Below are 18,687 nucleotides of genomic sequence, written 5' to 3'. Positions count from 1 at the left end.
AAGAAAATGTGCATACTCTGGGAGTGCAACGTCCAATGCAGCAATCTTTAATTATATTAGTAAATGGAGTACCTACAAAAGACAAAAAAATATGGCAACAGCTGGTAGATTTATATAAAGTTAGACAAGCCTTCCAATATCTTAAAGAGAATAATGAATATTACAAAGAAATTAATATTGAAGAAAACTTGAAAGATACAACTGAAATAATTCAAGAAACACAAGAAGCTGGTCAATTTGAGCTACTAGATCCTGCTACAATATCAAATACTTTAGACCATTATACAATTCATCCTTTGCACTGTAATGACACCGTACAAGATGTACTGGAAACTTACCAAATGCGTCAAACAAAAGGATCGCCAATCAGTATATGGGAAAAAAGTATAGAAGCACGTGCTTTTCCTCTACTCTTTCCTACTGGCAAAGGAGGAAGGTATGATGATAGACCTATTCAAATATCAGCTTCAGAATACCGCTCATTACGGATGTATTCTGAAGATCCCAGATTTAGACAAAATGTGGAATACATATTCCACCTACTCTTTGAAAGTGAACTAGCAACTTTATGTTACAGAGTTGCACACATATTAAAATCAGGATCACACTTTCAAAATATGACAGCTACACAATTATTAGAGAAAGTGCAACAAAAGGATGAGATTTTACAATCAAATATTACAAATCTATTAGCAAATATGCGTGGTACTAAAGAGTACTGGTTTCAACGTCATGGAGATGTACGTTGTATGATCAGAAACCTTGGCCCACCCACTTGGTTTGTTACATTAAGTTGTGCAGAATATGCATGGGAAGATTTACATGATTTCCTACGCATATCAAATAAAAACAAAACAAACAGAGATATTCTAACACCTGGAGAACTTTGTTCTTTGGATCCTGTTAATGTTTCAAGATATTTTCACCATCGCTTCATTGCTATGCTACATTTTATTTGTAATAAAACTGTTCCTCCCCTTGGAGAAGTGCAACACTTCTTTTGGAGAAAAGAATACCAAGCCAGAGGAGCACCACATATCCACATGCTTTTATGGATTAAAGATGCTCCTAAATATGGTCAAGACAGTGATGCCACTGTTTTACAGTTTATTGAAAAATATGTCACTTGTGAAATTCCATCAGAAGCCACAAATAGTAATCTTCATGCACAAATTTTACAATTTCAAAGACACAAATGTGGAAAATATTGTCGTCGCAAATACAAAAACAAAGGCAAATACTACACCAAATGCCGATTTGGTTACCCTAGACCAGTTACAAATACAGGTCAAGTAAACAACCTCATGTCTTCAGTTAGACATAGTGTTAAAGGTAAGTCACCTAAAAATACATATTACATAAAAAGAAAAGAAGAAGAAAAATATATCAATGATTATAATGCAATCATTGCCCACTTATGGAATGCAAACATAGATGTGCAGTACATTGCAGACAATTCTACTGCAGTTGCACGATATGTCACAGCATACTTTACTAAAGCAGAAAAGACAGAGCTCCAAGACCTCTGGAATGACCTGTCATCAGATAAAACAGTATCTCAGAAATTATACAGCTTGGGCATAAAAATGCTCACCCATAGAGAATGTGGATCTTATGAAGCAGCTGATCGTTTAACGGGTACTTCATTGTATGGTAAATCTGAAAATATAGTATGGCTAAGTCTTGGTCCAGCTAAATCTAGAAAAAGAGTTCTAAAATCATATGAAGATATAGAAACAATAGCCAAACATGATCCCAACAGCCAAGACATTTTAAAAAACAATTTATTGGACACATACTACCCAAACAGAAGTAATACTTTGGAAAACATGTGTCTACACCAAATAGCCCAAAACTACACATACAAAAATAATATGAAACCTGATGAAATAAAAGGTAAATATAGAGTGACAGACTGTGAAGGCAGCTTAGTTAAACTCACTAAAGCAAATTTAATTAATCATATCAAATTGTCATTGAAGACTCCTCAACATAAAGAAGTATATTACATGTCCCTGCTACAACTCTTCAAACCATGGAGAAAAGAAGAACAATTACTAGATAACTAAGACTCATATGAGGATGCTTTCAAAGCAAATGAAAGCACTATAACTGATGTAAACTTTACACAGTACAAAACAATGATGCACAATGAACAGCAACATGAAGAAGAACTCCAAGCCCAACTAGATAAGGATACTCCTGACAGTAGTCAACCTTCTGTAGCAGGAAGCCAAGAACCACTGGGAGAACCACTAATAACAAATGAGGCAGAATTAGCTATGATAGAAGTAGAAAACACCATGTGTCAGTATGAAGATAAGGAAGACTTAACTATACTACAATCAAAACTAAACAATGAGCAAAGTAGCATTTTTCAAGAAGTAACAAAACAAATTGCACATGGTGTAAAACATGAAAATAAAGAATGTTCCTGCCATAATTATAAACCTATACTACTGTACGTCATTGGTGAAGCTGGTTCTGGCAAAACATTCCTAATCAAAATCATTAGTAAGTTCCTTCAACACTTGACAAACAACAAACTGTCAGCTGTTGTCACTGCCCCCACAGGTTTAGCTGCCGACAACATAGGTGGTGTTACATTACACCGATTGCTACTATTACCAGTAGAACACCAGAACAAATTAGACTATTACAAACTTTCTGCAGAAGCTGCAATGGAATTACGCAGAGTATTGAAGCAAATGAAAATGCTACTAATAGATGAAGTGAGCATGGTCTCCAACCTGATGTTAGCTTTGATTCACATCAGATTACAAGAAGTACTCAAAACAGACTATGAAGAGCTCTTTGCAGGAAAACACATTATTGTTTTTGGAGATCTGCTTCAATTAACACCAGTAAAAGGTGAACCTATTTTTAAAACAATAGGGCACAAACTCTGCCGTAAAACTGTTGGCAGCATTGGAAATGTCAACCTTTGGCAACATTTCCAATACAGAGAATTAACAGAAAACATGCGCCAATCTGCAGATCTAACTTATGCCAACATTTTAAAAAGTTTGAGAGTTGGTATACTTTCTAAAGAAGCAGAAGCAACATTGAAAACCCGGCACATGAATGCACTTCATGGCGATAATGCATGTGCTACAGATGTTATGGAACAATTAGCCCACAAAAATGTCAATTGTATGGCCTTAATGCCAACTCTTGCAAGCTGTCTCAAATTCAATGAAATAATGTTAAGTAGAGAAAGGCAACCAATAATGTAAATTAGCGCCACAGACAAACTAGATGTACATGGTATGACACTACCCATGTGTGACCAAGCCACAACAAGACTAAATAATTTAGAAAAATCAATCTCAAACACAGCAGGCTTAGAAACGATGTTAAAATTATCCTTAAATTGCAGAGTAATGCTTAAACGTAACCTTGACGTGGACCAAGGACTAGTTAATGGAGCACTGGGTACAGTTGTTGGCTTTCAAACATACCCACGTGACAACAAAATTCAGTTTGTCAATATACTCTTTGACAAACTTTCAGAAGTAAAACGGATAGGACGCTCAACAGCTAGATTCCTTCTCTTCAAAGATATGTATGTACGCAGAGAACAATTTTCTCTAACTCTTGCATACGCAGTCACGATTCATAAATCACAAGGTCTTACCCTAGACAAAGCAATGATAGATATTGGTAACACAGTCTTTAAAGAAGGCATGAGCTACGTAGCACTATCACGCTTACGTACAGTTGACGGTCTATTTCTAATCAACTTTGATGCAAGTAAAGTAAACGCTGATATTCCTTGCATTTTAGAATATAATAGACTTCGCTCACTATACACTCCCCATCTAAACACATATTCTGTTCCACAAAAACTAAAACGTTGTAAAAGAAAACTAAATCAAACAGAAATGCAACAGGACGTCACTGCAAATCCTCCAAAGAGAGTAAAAGAAACTAATACTTCATCAAGTACCACAAACAAAAAAGAATCAATTAGAGAAAGTAAACCAGGTACTTCTTTAAAGGAGGAAGACAAACTCCAAAAAAAGCAGTTAGATACAGAACTACCTGGACCATTTAAATTCTCAAATATAGTTGGTGTAAATTGCTATGCAAATGTAGCAATGAATATTCTATTTCAATTACCACCAATTGTTGACAACATTTACTTACACAGTACAGACCCTTTGTGTTTGCAAATGTTAGTACTTCACAGAAATGCAGCAAACAATCCTGACAACACATATAGTGTTTTTGGAATAAGACGACAATTGGACTACTGTGCTGGAATGGTGAAATTCACTATAAACTCACAGGAAGATCCACAAGAATTTCTAATGTACTTACTATTAGTACTGGAAAACAAAAACATACCTATAAATGAAATCTTCCAGATTTCATACATGTGGAAACATACATGCACTCTGTGCAACAATGTGACACAAGAAGAAATTCCCAATGAACGCTTCATATATATATCAATACCAAATTGTGAATCCATTCCATTTTAGCAACTTGTACAAAATGCAAACCATGGTAGATTATGCTCTACCTGCAATTCAGATAATCGCTCCACGTTAGTAATACAAACACATAGTAAATACGTAATACTAATGCTTCTACGTTACAATGCAGATGGTACCAAAAGCAACTGCAAGCTGACTGGATTCACACATAGTCAAATATCACTTGGTAAGAAAACCTTCACAACAATAGGTATAATCTACCACGCAGGAGGCACAACCAATTCAGGGCACTACACGGCATATATAAAAAAGAAATGTGGATGGTTTGAATGTAATGATAGTACCATTACTCTAAAGCAGAGATTACCAGCAAATCTTACAAACGCTTATTTGATGTTCTTAAAACCAAAATTTGATAAATAAACTGTATTTAAACCTTTAAGTAAATTTGTGTTAAAAAATATAAACTGTTAGAATACTCCAAAAGCTATCTAACTGCTCAAAGATTCTACAACTAATCAGATAAATGAATACCACTAAATTAGACCAAAAAATACACAGTTAAAATACGCCAATTGGTATCTAACTGTCCCAAAATTATACATTTGTGTTAAAATAATATAAACTGTTAGAATACTCCAAAAGCTATCTAACAGCTCAAAGATTCTACAACAACTAATCAGATAAATGAATACCACTAAATTAGGCCAAAAAATACACAGTTAGAATACGGCAATTGGTATCTAACTGTCCCAAAATTTAACAATATCCAAATAGATAAATCAAAACCACTAAAATATATTAAAAAAATAGACAGTTAGAATACGCCAATTGGTATCTAACTGCTCCAAAATTTTATAATATCAAAACAAATGAAGAATCTGTTACTGCTCCAAAAAAAATACAACAAAGCAAAGTATAAAGCATTAGCCAGAAACAACAAGTGAACACTGAAAACAAACAAACAAATAAACTGTAGCATAACAGAAAAAGGGTTTTTTTTTAATCCAACATGGATTTTTTTTTCTCCCACAGACCCAATGATTTTAGCAACAAATACAGAAACTGAGCAAATTGCCCAGTACTCTGATTTGTACTCTACTAAATATGAGGGTCGAAAAAAAATAAAAGTATATTGCTTATACAATGTTATGTCATTACAAAATACTAATACTAACATGCTATTTTCTTTTATCACAGAAATGAAGAAGAAAAACATGGACTCCCATTACTAGACCAAACAGTAAGTATACAATAATTAGGACAACCATAGCAGCATATCACATCCATAGTATCTAATACCTTTGTTCCTTATACATTTGTTTTTCACCCAAGGTTATAAGCAAATATGAATGTGATATGCTGCGGTGGTTGTTGCCAGGACATAGAGTCTTGGGTGCATGGGCCATGCACCCAAGACTCTATGCCCTGGCAACAACCACCGCAGCATATCACATCCATAGAGTCAAACATTTCAACTATGATCTATGGGAAACTTTTAATGTCCGCGGACAATGTGAGTGTTCTTAGAACACTTTGAACTTGCCAGCGAACAATACGGACACCGTTTTCAGGACACCCCCTACGAACATTTCAGAACAACGCGATAGTTCTTAGAACACTTTCAACTTAACAACGAACAATACGGACAGCGTCCTAAGGACACCCCCTACGAACATTCCAGGACACCGGGAGTGTTCTCAAAAACGTCTTCAGAACACCCCCATTTTGTTTATTTGCGAACATTTCAGGACACCGCGGGTGTTCTTAGAACACATTCAACTTGACAGAGAACAATACGGACAGCGTCCTCAGGACACCCCCTACGAACACTCCCCGGACACCGCGAGTGTTCTTAGAAGCGTCTTCAGAACACCACCATCTTGTTTATTTGCGAACATTTCAGGACACCGCGAGTGTTCTTAGGACACATTCAACTTGACAGAGAACAATACGGACAGTGTCCTCAGGACACCCCCTACGAACATTCCAGGACACCGGAAGTGTTCTTAGAAGCTTCTTCAGAACACCACCATCTTGTTTATTTGCGAACATTTCAGGACACCGCGAGTGTTCTTAGGACACATTCAACTTGACAGAGAACAATACGGACAGCGTCCTCAGGACACCCCCTACGAACATTCCAGGACACCAGGAGTGTTCTTAGAAGCGTCTTCAGAACACCCCATCTTGTTTATTTGCGAACATTTCAGGACACCGCGAGTGTTCTTAGGACACATTCAACTTGACAGAGAACAATACGGACAGCGTCCTCAGGACACCCCGTACGAACACTTCCCGGACACCGCGAGTGTTCTTAGTAGCGTCTTCAGAACACCCCCATTTTGTTTATTTGCGAACATTTCAGGACACCGCGGGTGTTCTTAGAACACATTCAACTTGACAGAGAACAATACGGACAGCGTCCTCAGGGCACCCCCTACGAACATTTCAGGACACCGGGAGTGTTCTCAAAAACGTCTTCAGAACACCCCCATTTTGTTTATTTGCGAACATTTCAGGACACCGCGGGTGTTCTTAGAACACATTCAACTTGACAGAGAACAATACGGACAGCGTCCTCAGGACACCCCCTACGAACACTCCCCGGACACCACAAGTGTTCTTAGAACAGTTTCACTTTGCTTGCGAACAAAACGGACACATATTGAGTCCTTAGACTCGCATACACTCCCACCCTCCCCAAACACTCCTACACACCAACACACTCTACAAAATACACATTTTGAAAAAAATTTCACTGCGCTGTCCGCGGACGTCCGCGAATCCAAGATGGCGGCCGCTACCGAAAAATCTGACGCGCTTCACGCTCCACGCCATCCAATCAGCGAACACGTTGCATGTCTGCGAACATCACGCAAGACGATTGGCCAATCAGGACACTGTCCGCGGAGCGAACAGGGAAGTGTGTCCGCGAACCGAACACAGATATCACTCATTTTTTTTTACCTACTTTTTGGTCATTTTAAAAAAAACTAATGGACGGATTTTCACCAAATTTGCAAAAGCACGCTTTCGGGACCAAGCCGCTGCTCCTGGTCCAAATTTGGTGGAAATCCGTCCAGCGGTTTGGGCTGTAGGCGCAAGCAAAATTTGTTTCCCATTCAGTCTATGGGAAAAAAAAAGTTTTGGGACCCCCCCTATAACTATGCCCACCCTGAACGAATCCTCACCAAACTTTGAAAAAAAATTCAGAGTGAGCCAAATACTTTTTTTGCAAAGTTTGGTGAGGATCCGTCCAGGGAGAGCGAAGTTATAAGCCGCCCAAAAAGTGCTCTTCCTATGGAAACAGCAACTTAACCATAACTACATTATATATATAATGCGTATTAGGCTTTCGAATGGATTGGTTCCTCCCACGTATTCCTCATCTTAAGACAATTATCCATCCAGCTTCTGCTTCGGAAGTCTTTTCGACAGGGAGCTCTGTGTGCCGTCTCGTCGAATCAATGTCCCTCAAGGGCCTCCGTTCGACTTTCGACATCATCATCAGTATAAGTAGCGCATGCAGTAACTGTTGGCTTCAGTTCCGTTTTTCCGAGCGAACGCTTCCAAGAATTACGACACACTTCGGTTCTTCAGTGACCTTCTTTAGATATTTTTGATAATTGAAAATGTCTTCCCCATCGACTCCATCAACACCTAAGATGGCCTTCAAAAAGTGCTAAGACTGTGGATCGAAGATGTCGATCACCGACCCCCACCGCATATGTCTGTGGTGCCTTTGTACCGGTTACCATACCTCCGACTGTTACTCCTGTCAGGCGGCGACCGAAAAGGCCCTAAGGGAGCTTAAAGGAAAATTGGCAGTGGGGAGGTTGCCTTCGAAGTCTCCTTCGAAGAGCTCAAAGAGAAAGACTGATAAGTCGAGGGATTCTCCTCAACGGATAAAATCTAAAAGGCCTCGATCGAGAAGTCGATTACACCATTCTTTGTCTTCTTCTTCGAAGAAGGCCAAGAAACGGCGTCACAGGTCACCTTTGAGCTCTAGTGATTCATGGGATGAGATAATCAAATGTCCAACTAAATCGGACACCCCAGCAAAATGGGATGTGTTTCGTAATGAAATGCTTAAAATTTTTGATTTGAGACTGCCGCCCGACTCACTCGTAGGACAAGCAGAATGTCCATGCCCCTGTCGATCTGCATAAAGACGACAAAATGAAGTCGAAGACGAAATCTTCGAAAGCGAGCCATAACCCAGCACAGCATCTAGATAAAGATCCGACGATAAATCATTGAGGGTTTCGACAAGTCAGGAATTTAGTCCATTGAGGGTTCTTTCGAAACAGCATAAGAAGTCGACAACGCTGACGCCTTCGCGTTTGCGCCGTCGACAAAGATTACTTGGAAGTTGTCGAAGCCTACTGTAATCCAGGAAAAGTTTTTCAAATCCTTGCCAAAGAAAGACTTTAAGTCTTTAACCTCTATCTTTAATGAACCTTCAGATGATAACACACCACCATTTGGGTTACAATATGGCACCCCTAATGTGCCAGATTACTTCATCTCAGAAGAGTCTAGATTAAAATACTTGTATGATAACCTTCGGTCAGCTAGTGGTTTAGATACTTCTCCTGAACTGGAATTTGGCAAACCAGATCCTACTGACCACGCTGATTCCTCATATAGGAAGCTAATGAGCAAGGTGGTAGAGTTCTTAGGTTGGAGCAGGCCTACTCCTTCTTTTGAGCAGGATGACCTGACAGATATTTTGGACCAGGATCCCCAAAAAGATCAAATTTTGCAATTTCACACTGCACTACAGAAATGGGTCTCAGCAAATTGGGAGATACCAGAAACTGCGGCTGCAGTGAATACACACTTTGGTAGAAAATATAGACCATCCAGCAGCGACCCAGAGTATTTGACAAAACATCCAATATCAGAATGCTTGGTGGTTCAGGCTGCTACATCGACCACGCAATCAGCATACCTGTCTATGCCTCCTGGTAGGGATGATAAGAGAGTGGATGCCTGGGCGAGAAAAACATTCTCTGCTGGCAGTATGACATTAAAGTCAACTAACGCAACTTGTACCTTGTCAAGGTTTACGTTTACGCTGTGGGACTGCATAGCTATGGCGGCTGACCACATCACGGAAGGTGAAGAAAGAGACGGCTTCCTGGCAATCATCAAGAATGGTAAGGAGGCAATGGGTGAATGTCTCTAGTCAGGTCTGGATACTGCAGACAGCATCAGCAGATCCATGGCAACTAGCGCAGTGTTACGCAGATTTGTGTGGTTGAGGAAGTCTGGATTTGCACCAGATGTGCAGTCTAGACTTCTCAACATGCCCTTTGATGGCCCGAGGCTGTTTGGTAACAAGGCTGATGAGAGTTTGGAAAAGCTGCAGACCTCAAAAGTGGTGGCTAAATCCCTTAGCGCCACCATTAGACAGCCTCAACACCCTTACTCCGGTTCATCTTCTTGGAGGGGTAAGTCATTTCGATTCTGCTAAATTGGAAGAGGAAGAGAATAAGCCGGTCAGAGAGGTCAGAGAAGATTCCCTCATGGTGGACGAGGGAGAGGTGCTAAGCCAACCCAAGCAGCAGCAGTTTTACCCATAGCAACTGCTTCAGCTGCCTCAAAACCACTCTGATGTCTTGACTCACAAGACCCCGGTGGGAGGCAGACTTACCCAGCATTTGAAAGAATAGTGGGGCATTACGTCAGATGCTTGGGTACTGGAAACTGTAGCCCAAGGTTACTGCCTTCAATTTCAAAGAAGGCCTTTGGATCATCCACCGGGGAACAACTCTTTCACAGTGCCGGATCCGCTCCTTGTGCAGGAAATTTTGACCCTGCTAGGGAAAGGTGCTATGGAACAAGTACCAGTTGCTGAAAGGGCACTCCCCATACTTTCTAATTCCCAAAAAGGACAGAGGATTGACACCCATCTTGGACTTAAGAAACTTGAACAAGTTCATCAGGAAGGACAAGTTCAAGATGGTTACCCTTTTCCCAAATCCTTCAGGCTCTCCAACTCCAAGACTGGATGGTGTCATTGGACCCTGAGGATGCTTATTTTCATGTGCCTATCCATCACAAGCACAGAAAGTACCTGGGGTTGGCAGTTCTCATTATCAGTTTCAAGTTCTGCCATTCGGTCTGACCTTCGCCCGAGGGTTTTCACCAAGTTGATGGTGGTGGTGGCAGCGAGTCTCAGGAGATGGGGGATTCACGTCTACCCCTACCTGGATGATTGGCGGATCATGGCACGTTCACCTTAACATGTCCGGGAACATCTCAGCGTAACCTGCAACTCTCGTCACAGACTAGGCTTCTCCCTCAATTACACACATGTTACCATCTCAAAGACTCCAATTTATTGGAGCAGTCCTGGATGCTTCCTCTGGGAAAGCCTCGCCACCCGAGTTGAGAGCACAACATATTCTGTAGATGGTCACCAAATTCCAGAGTGCCCAGCACCTTATGTCCTTTGATTTTTTGAGGTTGCTCGGTCTCATGGCATCCTGCATTTTACTGGTGCCAGAGGCTTGCCTCAGAATGAGATCCCTCCAATGGGCTCTCAGGACTCAATGGTCCCAATTCTGATCTAATTCTCTGTAATTCATGGCATTTAACTGAACAGCAGTCCTGCTTTTCCTGGTGGGCCCAGCCAAAGGCATAAGGTCAAGGTTTCAGTTCAGTGGGGAAAACAAACTACATGTGCAATTCTAATAGGATAGCATTTTAAATTGAAAAAATGTGTTCAACATGACATTTTTGTATCACATCTAGTCCTGCTGTTTATATAACTATAATACAATATTTAAACAGATATAGGTTCACTCTTGGTATTCTTCACACATAGGCCACAGTTACATAGAAATAAAATAAACAAACAAACAAACAAACATATAAAGTATTGCTCACTCATCCAACAAGTAGGCCTTTACTTTTAAATGTCAGTTTATTTGTGGAAAGTAAGTGTCTTTCCCTGAAATATGTCACTTGGCTTCACTTTTTAAATGTAAGGCACAATTCCTCCTTTCATTTTTTTAAAGTATAGCATTTCAATATATCTTTTCTCAGGTGTACTGCTACAGTTGTTAATCTGTCAAAAAGTGATTTTTCACAGTTTACACAAAGTCAGCATCTGCAGCATCACCTGTCTTTTCAGGAATCCATTGGACACAGTTTGCACTATTACAGTTCTGAGACACACTCCCCCTCAGATGCCTTTCCATTTTGACAAAGTTGGTGGAGGCCCATTTTTATTCCTTCTGTAGGCCTTATGTCGGAAGTCAAAGTTTGGAACTGGCCTGCATTTTCCAATGGATTCCAACATCAGCCAGCTTCTCTCTCACAATAGTGGCCTAGCATGGTCTCTCAATCTCTGTCACTTTGGGGCTGTATTTTCACCCCACAATTTCTGTAAAAAGTCCTTTCATTTATATATAATTTTTAAGTGCATACTTAGCTGCCCAGAAACAGCTTTGGGTAGCATACTCCTTGGCAAAGGAAGCACCTGATCCTAAACTTAGCAAACAAAAGTAAGGGATTCATACTATATATGTAGATGTACTTTCTGGAAAATCAGTGCTGGCACTTTCTGTTAAAATACATTTCCAAAGAAAACATCTTAGAAGCATAAAGAGCTCAGGGAGGTAAGGGCAGGTAAGTGAGATGCACAGCAAAGAATGGGTGCTAATTCAGTAGGAGGGCTAGGGTAGAAGTAAATGTGAGGAAACGAGGTGGAGGAGAAGTGGTGAAAAGAAAGAGGGTAGTGGAGAGAGAGGAGGGCTGTGAGAGTGTCAAGGATTGTAGATGATAAGTAATGAGCAAAGCCATTAGTCAAAAGAGAGGCGGCAATGGTTATTGGCTCGGGAGGCAAAGCTTGGAGGATAGATGAAAGTTTGTAGAAGTGATTGTAAAGGGAGGAGATTAGGTTTGTGAAGTAACAGGAGTTGGCAAAGCCCAATACAGAGGGGAGGGATCCGTGATTTGCACCAGCATCGTACAGCATGGCTCATGTTTGTGATGGTCTGAATCTCAATCTCAGAGGTGATACAGGCCTGAGGATAGAGACATATTGTGTTGGTCAGTGGAAGTCATAAGTGCATAGTGAAAGTGAGAAAAAAGCATTGTCAATGAAAACTGCATGAATAGCAGGTACAGACAGTAGAGGGGTCCTGCCATCATCAAGGTAAGGGGAAAGAGAGTTCTGCTTGAATTCCCTCCTAGTCATTGAAGAGGGGAGAGAAGTAGAGGGTTTAAGGTCCGGGATTTTAAACTGAACAATGGAGTGATCCGAGAGAGAGGGGCCGATGAGGAGATCATAGGAGTAGAGTGAATTTGAGAGAACAACAAGGTTAAATGTTTTCCCTTCAGAGTGGGTAGGCTGGTTGTAGAGGCAGTGGTCAGATAAGAGTGGCTGCAGAGGGCTTGGAACCTATAAAGTCCCCAGCATGCCAATAAGGATGTTGATAGGCAGTGACTAAAGGAGAAGGTTGGGAAGAAGGAGTTGAGGACCAAGGAACTGATAAAGAGCCAGAACAGTGATAGGAATAGGAGGGAGAAGTTGAATAATGGCATAGTGAAGAGGTGATGTCAAACAAGGTTAGGGGGCAGCGTTTAGAGCCTTATTGATAAGGAACCCTTCACACCTGCATGCCTTAACGTTGCTTCTCATTTTCATTAAATTGTATTGTGGAGAGAAGGGGCGTAACACACCTTGCGTTTCCGCTGGTCCCTTCCTCTCTGCCATACAAAGCCTCCAGCATGTGCGCCTGCATGCATGTTCATGCGGGCGCAAATGCTGGGAATCTCTATAGGGTCCGCCTGCTTTATGCGCCAGAAAAAGGAGGCAGACCCCATAGGGATCCATTGTAAACCCTACCTACCATGCGTACATGGAAGGCAACATTTGCTTCATTTGCATGACGGAGTGCAAAAGGTGAGGGCAAGATATGCCCCCTTTTGCCCTATGCCATGCAAATGATTAAAGTTTGGTGATGGGGAGCCGTTTACGTTGATGTGTTTATGTAACAGGCCCCCCCCCCCCATCGAATTACACATGTCAAAAAAATGAGCTCCATTGTGACCTTTGTAACCTTGGTGGATTCTATATGGGAGCATCTGTTTACATATGTGCATCTGTACCTGATCCCATGTGTGTCCACTCACTTTACCAGCATTTGCACAGTATATGCATGATTTGTTGCCACATTAATGTGAGATCCTGTGGGCATGTATATTTGATGGTCACCCTGTATATGAAATATCTCTATACAGCAATCTGTCATAGAGATAGAATTGAGGCAATTGGGTCTTTTCGTGAGATGTGCTCAGAGGTATTGTTCTAGAGAGGATGTAGAATTGTCTCACTGATAACCATGTTCTCTTTGAGGAATCGGTCTTTAGACAGAAAAGGGGCACAACTATTGGCAGTTCTTCTGCTCTATTGTTTGTGACCCTTATGGATGGAAGGTGAGAGCAGTTCTTGGTCAAAGGTGGCCATAATGTTGGGGACACATGGCACATAATAGTATGGCTCCTGTACATGGGGGGCGTGGCCAGCACGCATGCCGTAAAGACAGACCTCCACGGAGCTCCGTCCGTGATCCTGAAACTAATGCTTTACTTTCGCTGAATTAAGGTCTACGACTCGACCTGAGGCCAGAATATCGTGGGGGAACCGATTGCCAACACCCGGCAACAATATTGGGCGGAATCGGAGTGCGGACGACGGAAAACGGGAAGCTCGAAGCCGAGCCCCCTGGGACTCCAAGATGGCGGCGCCCGCCGCGGAGTAGGACGAAGCCAGCCTCGGCCCCCTGGGCCATCCTGTGGACCGCTGCAGCTGAGGTGGCCGCTGCGGAAGAGCCTGTTCCCTGCCCCGCCGGTGGATACTCGACAGGGGGAGACCGGCACCGGTGACTGCCGCGGAAGTCGGAGGAACCGCTGCATGGGCGCGGTCAGGAGGAGGTCGTGTCCGCCGCGGACGCTGGAACAGGGAGCACTTAGGTGAGACTGTCCACGCTCACAGCCTGCACTTGAGCGAGTTACGGGGAACAGAACAGAAGGCGGCGGGCCCCTCACTAACGCAAAAAGCCGGGCCGGGTCCCCCCTCACGACGCTCCCTAACGGGACCACCTGAAAACGCCTCATACGGTCTCCCAGCAGCCTGAGGGAGCAAAGCTCGGTCGGCCCTGGGGCCCATCACTGGCTCCTGCGAGGAGGACTGGCCTGGACCTGTGGGGCTGCGGTCGCCCTAGAGGCTGCCTGATACGCGAGAAGACTCGTGGGAGGCAGTCCCCAGCGGAAGGAACCCACTCACGGCACTAAGGCCCGAGAGGGAGAAGGGCGACTACTACAGTGACTGGGAGCCCCTGGGAGCCCGACCCACAGGTGGTGGGACGACATCAGCCTGCCGGCAGCTCATCGGAGGCGCAGCCCGGGACCTGTTGGCACCACAGCGACTCCCAGAACAAGGCTCCCCATACAACCTGAGCCCACAGCCACTGGTCCATGGGCCCATAGCTCCCTCGTAGCCCACACAAAACTCTTGATACAGGGGTCGTCGACAGATCTGCACTCTGCAGGGGGTTCCACTTATAGACCTCAAACCAGGAGATGTCTCCCCCCAGGACCAAGCCGAAACTAGTCACGATGGACTCCTTTACGACAGTCAGACCCCAACGGCAGTCATCACAACAAGATCGAGAATTCCCTGACGACCCGCCTCAACAAGAGGAGGACCTCAAACACATGCAAGTCCTCCAAGCAATAGCTGCCCTCCGCACATCACTCGAGGGACAGCTTGAAGAGGTGAAGTCAGATATGCAGCTCATGCGGCAGGACGCCCGCAACCTAACGGAAAGAGTTACAGAGACTGAGGTTGCCCTGCAGGAAAATGTTGAGAACACCCGAGATCTACAGACGACGGTCAGAGATCTGGAGCAAAAGGTAGCAAGGCTAGAGGCCCGCTCTGAGGACACAGAAGGTCGGGCGCGCCGCAATAACATTCGCATACTGGGGGTGCCCGAAGATCTAGAAGGCCCAGACCCGACGACCTTCATTGAAACGCTCCTACAGCAAGAAATAGGGGTGGCAAACCTCTCCCAGGGATTCTCCGTCGAAAGGGCCCACAGGTCTCTCCAGAAACGTCCCCCACCTGGATCTCATCCACGTCCAATCATAGCAAAGATTTTAAATTTTAGAGACCGCGAAACCATACTGCGGTTCTCTAGAGAAGGCGGGGAGATAAAAAGAAACGGCTCCATAATAGTTATATACCCGGACTACACCCCTGCAGTACAACGAGCCAGAAACTCTTACATTCCAATAAAAGCCCGGTTGAGGAAGCTCAACTTGAAATATATGCTCTTATACCCATCACGTCTCAAGATTCTATATAAAGGGAAAGCGACGTTCCTAGAGACCCCAGCCGCAGCTAACATGTGGCTTGAGCATAACAATCTGGCGGACGACAAGGAAGAACCATTGAACTCAGACCGGGGATGACCACCCACCCCCGGTGAACGCAAGCAATGGGCAATCCCCACAGAAAACAAAAGGAAATGAACACGAACCGTAGACGAACGAACCATTATGAAGGTCCTACTACAAGTCTCGCAACATCGGACGCGAGATCGGAGGAGCATACAAGCGGCGGACAAACAACCCACCCCACCAGAAAAGGTGTAAGCAGTTTGCTCACACACAACCTGATCCGGAAGGCCAGGAGTGGCCTGGAAGGCTCAGGAGCCCCTGAGCGCTGCAAGTTAAAAGCAGCTGCTAGGGTCAGTTTGGAAAGTTTTGTTTAGTTTTTCCCCATTCAACACAATGGGATCTACACAAGTTCGAAAATCTCCAACCAACGAAAGATCTGGGCCCGGAACGAGAGGACAGGTGGGGAGAAGAACAAGACAGGACAGAAGGACAAACGAGGCCAACAGGGGTTGGACAACTGTGAGTGTTACTCAATTACCATATCATGGCGGCTAAAACAAATATAAAGATATTGACCTGGAATGTGAGGGGTCTGGGTTCATACCTACGCCGGAATAGAGTCAAGTCCTATTTGAACAGAAAGAGAGTACAGATAGCGTTATTGCAAGAGACACACTGCACGGCTGAATCCCTAGAGAGGCTAAGTGAACACTGGGGAGGCCAGGGGGTCGGAACTTCGTACTCTAGGTATGCAAGAGGGGTATACACTTGGATTCACCCACAACTCCCTTTCCAGATAACTAAGACCGAGTCAGACCCAGAGGGAAGGTTTGTAATACTATGGGGCAGACTAGAACAAACAGATATTTGCATAGGGAACTCCTACCTCCCCAATACCAACATCCCATCGTACCTAAACTCCATGTACGCTAAGATTGCGCCATATCGGCATGAAATCCTTTTTTGGGGGGGAGACTTCAACTGTGTCCACGACCCGATACTCGATAGGTCCCTCCCGCACCCAAAAGGGCCCTCAGCGGCTACAACGGCTCTCTCCCTATTAGTCGATAGGTTACACTTGGCAGTACCTGGAGAGAGTGTCACCCTGACGCTCGAGGGTACTCATATTTCTCCGCTCCGCACGGTCTCCACACCAGATTGGACTACGTTTTCATAAGCAACGAACATATGCCACAAATAGAAGAAGCCCATTATCTGGGCAGAACCATTTCCGACCACTCGCCACTCCTGGTGGGCTGGAATCACACTGGCCCCAGACCTCCTATTCCAATGTGGAGAATGCCGATAGATGCCCTGGGAGACCCAACATTTAGGGAAGACCTGCACGAATTCATAGAATCCTTCATAGAAAGAAACACCGGAAGCGTAGACCGCTTAAGCACGATGTGGGATGCCCTAAAAGTAGTGACGAGGGGGGAAATAATAGCAAAGGCAGGGGGCATTAAGAGACAACTCAGGGGCGAGCTGACCCATTGGGAGCAACAAATAGAACAATTGGAAGCAGCCCCGGTTGCCACAGAACAAAGGGAAGACAACCTCAAAGTACTTAGAACTAACTCTACCTTAGCTTGGAATAGGCTCGCCAAATTTGATTATGCCACCAAAACTAATAGAATACACACGGAGGCGGACAAACCAGGCAGAATGCTAGCCTGGCTCTGCAAGAAAGAGCACCCCAGGCACACTATCACCGGGGTACAAACCAAGGAAGGGGGGCTAGCACAGACACAGCAAGCCATAAACGATACCTTTAAGGGCTTCTATGAACGCCTTTACTCTCATAGCGACCAGATCCCCCTAGAAAAAATCATGGACACCCTTGAAGAGATAGGACTCCCCAGGATGCCCCCAGAGCAATCGGAGGCCCTAGATGCAGACATCACAACTGAGGATATCACAGAAGCCATTAGATCGTTAGCGACTTGCAAGACGCCTGGGAGCGATGGTCTGCCCACGGAGTTTTATAAGGCGTATGAGCCCACTCTAACGCCCCTGCTACACGAGGTTTCTCAAGAAGCACACGAGACAGGGATATTACCTGATAGCATGAGAGAGACCCTCCTGATCCCGATTATTAAGCCTAATAAACCCCCTGACAGGTGTGACTCGTACCGTCCGATAGCAATGCTTAACTACGACGCGAAAATCCTGACAACGGTGTTAGCAAATAGACTGGCTAGAGTTATAGGGGAAGTAGTACACGAAGACCAATGCGGCTTTATACCAGCCCGAAACACAACCATGAACTTGCGCAGAGTGCAGCATGTCATCGCTCAAACTGAAGCTTGCACAGAAGCATATGCACTACTGTCCCTGGACGCCATTAAGGCGTTCGATTCGATCTTTTGGGAGTGGCTATTGGCGGTTCTGGAGGGGTTCGGCTTCGGCCCGAGGTTCATTAGGTGGATCAAGATATTATACACGAAACCTAGAGCCAGAGTAAAAACTGGGAGGCACGTATCGGAGGTCTGGAACATATGCAGAGGAACCAGACAGGGTTGTCCCCTCTCTCCCATGCTCTATGTACTAGGCCTGGAACCCATTGCTATCTACTTTCGAAAGCAATTTTTTGATGCTGGGATCCGGCTGGGAGACACTGACCACATTATCTCTCTCTATGCGGATGATGTTCTATTATTTGTCAAGGACCCATACTACAATGTGCCTACGTTGCTGGATGTCCTAGACAATTTCGCGAAGGTTTCCGGAATAAAATTCAGCAGAGCCAAATCCTGTCTCTTCCCACTGGCAAACCTTAAGGGAAAGGAAACATCGGAGCTTCCTTCGGTGGGAATACGGTGGG

The sequence above is a fragment of the Ambystoma mexicanum genome, chromosome 3q (assembly GCF_040938575.1).
Source record: "Ambystoma mexicanum isolate Mex_15411 chromosome 3q, UKY_AmexF1_1, whole genome shotgun sequence".
NCBI classification, from domain to species: domain Eukaryota; kingdom Metazoa; phylum Chordata; class Amphibia; order Caudata; family Ambystomatidae; genus Ambystoma; species Ambystoma mexicanum.
Note: the sequence above shows the minus strand (reverse complement) of the source record.